At 39.8% G+C, this 6339-nt stretch overlaps 1 pseudogene; it reads left to right on the top strand.

Moving 5' to 3' along the window:
• The first annotated feature begins 4796 nt into the window (after positions 1-4796).
• Positions 4797-5785, top strand: LOC130103197 (trace amine-associated receptor 13c-like; annotated as a pseudogene).
• Positions 5786-6339: the final 554 nt, after the last annotated feature.

Below are 6339 nucleotides of genomic sequence, written 5' to 3'. Positions count from 1 at the left end.
AGGACACAGTTCGAGTGGGAGAAGTTAGACGACAAGCAGTGGAAGGATTGAAGAGCATAAACAGCTGTGCTCTACCAGGCAAACTAAAACTCTGGTGCTTTCAGTTTGGTCTACTGCCAATGTTGCTGTGGCCACTGACTGTGTACGAGGTTTCTTTGACAACAGTGGATAAGCTGGAAGCGTTAATAAGTTCATACATTAGGAAATGGTTGGGAGTTCCACGCTGCCTCAGCAGAGTGGGACTTTATATTAAAGGAGTATTGCAGCTGCCAGTCTCTGCTTTAACCGAGGAGTTTAAATGTGCCAAGGTCAGACTGGAAATGATTTTAGTAGAGTCACACGACAAATGTGTAAGGGAGGCAGCCCCTGTGTTAAAAACTGGTAGAAAGTGGTCAGCAAAGAAATCTGTAGTAGAGGCAAAGGCTGACCTTCAAATTGGGGATATCGTGGGACAGGTACAGCATGGAAGAGGGGGTTTTGGGCTCAGTTTAGCTCCTCCTAAATGTATAAAGGCCATTTCCTAGGCCAAGCAGGCAGAGTGGATGAGATGGGAGAGTGTGGAACAACGCAAGATGGGCTGGCAAGACCTTTGGTCAATGGAATAGAGTAGGATCAGTTTCCTTATTAGGTCAACATATGATGTTCTCCCATCACCGCAGAACCTAAACCTCTGGGTAGGAGAGGATCCCTCTTGTCCTTTGTGTTCATCACCTGCCACATTAAGGCACATTTTGACAGGATGTAAGGTGGCTCTTAGCCAAGGTCGGTTTACTTGGCGCCATGACCAAGTATTGCGATGTTTGGCTTTAGCATTGGAAGGCAAGCGTAGTATGACCAATAAGTTGCCGCCTGTTCTAGCAAAACATTACACCAATTCTCGCCCAGGACAACTGGAAGCTGCTGGGGACTGGAAGATGCTGGCTGATCTTGATCAACGGCTTATTTTTCCACCTGAGATTGCCACCACTAACTTACAACCAGATATTGTTTTGTGGTCTGGATCAGCACGCATTGTCAAAACTGATAGAGTTAACAGTGCCATGGGAGGATGCGGTAGATGAGGCATATGAGAGGAAGAAACTGCGGTATGCTCATCTGGCCACTGAAGCAGAACAGCGAGGATGGAGAGTCCAGGTTTATCCAGTGGAGGTGGGTTGTCGAGGTTTTGTGGCACACTCTACAACCCGGTTCCTCAGAGACGTCGGATTCAGTGGCCAAGAGTTGCGTCGCACAGTAAAGAACTTATCTGAAGCAGCAGAAAGGAGCAGCAACTGGCGGTGGTTGAGACGGAAAGATTCTAGCTGGCTGAGTACAGGCGCCACGCTACGGTTTCGTAGAATTCTTGAAAACTTGAAGAGTCTGTTGGTTTATTTGTATAGGTTGTATAGTATTTACAGTCATTGCGTTCCTGTGTATATTGCGTGAATGACGGGTGGTTGGGCAGATATTGTGTTTTGCGGTAGGTGGTATGCCATACGGAACCGTTGCCACTGAAACTTCATATTAACGCACCAGTGGGGCTCGACAGCCTTAGTCAAACAGGTTGGCGCGTATGGTTGGGTTGCGGAGAGATTGTGAGATTGTGGTTAGGTCTCAGCAGCAGGAGGGATGTAGAGGTCAGTAAGCTGGGCTGAGTTGAGTGGGGGACGGAGGGGGGTGACTCTGGGACGCCAGAGTCACTGTCGAGCCCTCTTGAGGTGTCGTGGGCTAGTCGACGAAACACTGAGGATGGAAGGTGCCCACTTGAAGACCCTAGAGATGTCCCCTACTCGGCTCAATCCAGACGGTTGTCGTGCTGGTCCACTACGGAGACCACACTGCAGCCGTCGTGTGTGCTGACGCGCCAAGTACACTGCAGTCGTTAACGCCGGACAGAAGGGGAGTCACACCACCATATGGAAAGAAGTGTAAATGGGTGAAGCATAGTTTACTGTAAAGCTACGTCTTAGTGTTACTTATCTTGGCGAAAGCCAAGTACAAATCAGCATGAAGTTTTAACATCTACTTTCGTGTAATGGAAATCAGAACTACAATAACCATCATGTTTACACACAACTCCTCTGCACTTGGTCCCGATTTTTATCAACATGTGGACAGGAGAAATGTCAGTCAATTCATTTGAAAACACAGTAACTTGTGTTACTTATTTGAAAGATTAACTATTGTAAATTTAAAATGAATGCATTACTTGAAAAACTAATCTGATTTGTTGATCTCTGTCTAACTCACGTTACTAGTAATGCATTACCCACAGCACTGGTGTTAAGCTGTACATCATATAAAATGCTTCATTTAAAAAATGTTTCATTAGAACAGCAGTGTACAACTACAGTATGCTCAAAAGTCCTAAGCAATTTTTGATTCCTCCAGTGAAACTGACATCATACCAGTGTCATTTCTGTCTCTAGAGAAATTCTGTGGAAATAACTAGGTTAGTTTGTTTTCTTCATCTAAAAAAAGTTCATGAGCAGAGGGACTTATTAAATGTGTTAAACATGTTTGCAATATGTTCTGCTGTTTATTGGCACATTTACACCTGTCCTCATTAAACTACAAAAGAATCACACTTTATTGTGATTGATCCCTACAGGAGTGAAAACATTCACCTGCACCTCAGAGTGTCTGGAGTTGCATCATTGTGATTGTGCTAATTAGATAATGCAGTCAACAAACAACCAAGATGTCTAGCGAAGCTATAAGAAAAGTTCATTTATGGAATTAAAATAAACAAAATTAACATATGAATAAAAAATGTCATAGAAAATTAAATGGCCTTTTAATATGGTGTTCCTGTTGTGTTTTTGTATAAAACATTTGTGTGTAGAATTGGACATAATGCTAAGGGCAAGAATTAGGCCCAGGATATAGGGTTAAATTCATAAACAAGATTTAAAAAATAGTATTTTGCTCTGCTCCAAAGTCTAGTGAGGAAACTTTATTTTACTTTTGAATATTCTTTTCAGTGTTGAATGAACTATAATGGACACTTATCTCACTTCATCCAACATCCTGGATATATTTTACTGAGCATATTGCAATGCATTATGGGATTGTAAATGATCTTAAAGGGATAGTTCACCCAAAAATGAGATTTCTGTCAGTAATTACTCGCCCTCATGTTGTTCCAACCCCGTAAGACTTTCGTTCATCTTCGGAACACAAATTAAGATATTTTTGATTAAATCTGAGAGCTGGATCACTCCTCCATAGGCTTCTAAGGGATTGAAACTTTCCGGCCCAGAAAAGTTCTTAAAGACATCGTTAAAATAGTCCAAGTGACTACAGTGGCTCAACCTTAAGTTTATCAAGCGACGAGAATACTTTTTGTGCGCAAAAAACAAACAAAAATAACGACTTTATTCAACTATTAATTTCCTCCTTTGTGGGCCTCGAGTTAGTTCACGTAGTGTAACAGCGCAGCGCTTCTGTGTTGCTGCGCTGTTACACTACCAAGATGTCCATGTCTTTCTTTCTTCAGTCGAAAAGAAATTAAGGTTTTTGATGAAAACATTCCAGGATTTTTCTCCATATAATGCACTTTGCTCAAAAATAAGCTCAAATGCTCGCCTTGCTCTGTTCTGTGTGACTCTCCTGTTCGAACTCGTTCATCAAAATGAATGAATCTTTTTCCGAGTCAATTCGTTCATTTCGTTCGTTAAATGAACCAAATGACTCAAAAAAAGATTTGTTCATTTTGATGAACGAGTTCGAACAGGAGAGTCACGAACGTGCATCATAGAACAGAGCAAGGCGAGCATTTGACATTATTAAACTTAAACTTTGTTATTTATTTTTGAAATGACCGATCGTTTCGCTTGATAAGACCATTATTCATCGTCTGGAATCGTTTAAAGCCCTTTGAACAGTTTGCAGTTTGCACTGAAACTGTCTTTTGGACCTTGAACCGTTTGGTGCCCATAAAAAGTGCATTATATGGAGAAATATCCTGGAATGTTTTCATCAAAAACCTTAATTTCTTTTCGACTGAAGAAAGAAAGACATGGACATCTTGGATGACATGGGGGTGAGTAAATTATCAGCAAAAGTTTTTTTTAAAGTGAACTAATCCTTTAAGGTTGAGCCACTGTAGTCACTTGGACTATTTTAACGATAACTTTTCTGGGCCGGCAAGTTTCGATCCCTTAGAAGCCTATGGAGGAGTGATCCAGCTCTCAGATTTTATCAAAAATATCTTAATTTGTGTTCCGAAGATGAACAAAAGTCTTACGGGGTTGGAACAACACGAGGGCGAGTAATTACTGACAGAATTTTCATTTTTGGGTGAACTATCCCTTTAATAAATTTTGTATCTTTGAGGTCCATGTTGAGTGCTTCAGCAAAAGCAACCCTTACCAGATATAAACCAATAAACAGGTAAATAAAGTATCAGGATACATTAAATTGATCAAAAGTGACAGTAAAGATTTGTATTGTATTATATATTGATATAATATTTAAAATAAAATATTTGTATTTCAAATAAATGCTGTTCTTTTGAGTTAAAAAAAAAAGTGTATTCCGATTTCCGCAAAAAAATATTAAGCATTTGGTCAAATAAATGCAGCCTTAGTGAGACTTCTTTCAAAAGCATAAAAAAATCCTATAAACTCCAATCATCTGAATGGTAGTGTATGCACCAAGATGAAGAATTATTAAGCTGAAATAATGCAAATTTGCTGCCTCGTCATGTAGGAGGGTCAGAGAAGATGATAACGAGTATTTAAGGGCCTCTTCTCACACTGTTAAAGTTACTAAATACCAGTTGTCTAACTAAGACGTTTTCTGAGACAGGCAGGATGGATTTATCTTTACAAGAATACTATCCCACTGAGTTATGTTTTCCTGCGGTGAACAACTCTTGTCTTAAAGGCACACACCATGTGTCCACTCAGACTGTGTTGTATCTCATATTGGTGTTGGCGATGACTGTGACTATTCTAGGAAATTCGGTGGTCATCATCTCCATAGCGCACTTCAAACAGCTCCAGACTCCCACTAATATCCTGGTGATGTCTCTGGCTCTCGCGGACCTGCTGCTTGGACTGGTGGTCATGCCTTTCAGTATGATCCGTTCTGTCAATGGCTGCTGGTACTATGGAGAAACTTTCTGTTGTCTATTTTGCATCTTGTTTGTATTGCTATTGATCGACATCAGGCTGTGTGTTATCCACTTCAATACCCTACGAGAATAACCACATCTGTTGCATGGGTCATGGTTCTGATAAGTTGGAGCATGGTTGCATTATATTCATATGGTTTACTGTACTCAAAAGCTAATGTGGAAGGACTGGAGGAATATATTAAATCAAGATACTGTATAGGAAGTTGTAGTCTACTTTTCAGTAAATTGTGGTCAGTTTTAGACACATTATTTACTTTTTTCTTGCCTTGTTCTGTCATGGTTGGATTTTATCTGAGGATTTTTGTAGTTGCAAAAAAACATGTAAGAACAATCGGTCAGGCAAACCATCATGAAAATGAGAATGTGTTTAAAAGCTCTCGACGATCTGAGCGCAAAGCAGCAAAAACTCTCGGTGTGGTCGTGGGTGCCTTTATTATTTGCTGGCTGCCGTTTTTTATTAACTTTATGATGGATCCCTACATCAACTTTTCCACCCCAGTTGCACTTTTTGAAGTGTTTCTCTGGTTAGGTTACATTAACTCAACCATAAACCCCATCATATATGGCTTTTTCTACCCATGGTTTAGAAAAACCCTTTCTCTCATTATAACAATGAGAATATTTGAACCAAACTCGTCTGATATCACTGTTTTCACTGTTTGACTTTATTTCATTGCGATCTAACCTCACACAAATAAAGAACAGTGTAAAATCCCATGTGTTTTTTTCTGTGAAGAAGATAAGCCTATAAAAATGTAAACTTTTTTTGGGGAAAAAAGCAAAAGTCGTCCACCTTAGTTCAGTATGTTGTGAAGCAGGCATGGCTGTATTTTAAACATAAACATGCATAAATACCAGGTCCAAAAACTACCCACTCATTTAGTAGGACATGAGGAAAAAAAATTGGAAATCCTTGCACATTTAAACAGTATGTGTACTGAGTGCTGCAGTATATGTATTTTTGTAGGCCAATCCGGAAGTTCGCATCACCCTGGTTCCCTCGACAAAAACACAATAGGATTCTTTTTCCATTGACTTTTGGATTATTGGAGAAATAAGCTCTGTAACTAACAAAAGTTTATGATTCTCACATATTTTGTTCATCGTGATGATCTTCATAAATTAACCCAACTTTTATAAATTTTCAAGTGTAAAGACAGCCAGCAGAAGTCAAAACCTAAACATAGACTATAAACAAACTACACCATGGTTGCATG

The sequence above is a fragment of the Rhinichthys klamathensis genome, unplaced genomic scaffold (genome assembly GCF_029890125.1).
Source record: "Rhinichthys klamathensis goyatoka isolate OS25496 unplaced genomic scaffold, OSU_Roscu_1.1 h1tg000281l_1, whole genome shotgun sequence".
Classification (NCBI taxonomy): Eukaryota; Metazoa; Chordata; class Actinopteri; order Cypriniformes; family Leuciscidae; genus Rhinichthys; species Rhinichthys klamathensis.
Note: the sequence above shows the minus strand (reverse complement) of the source record. Positions and strands in the feature narration are given on the sequence as shown.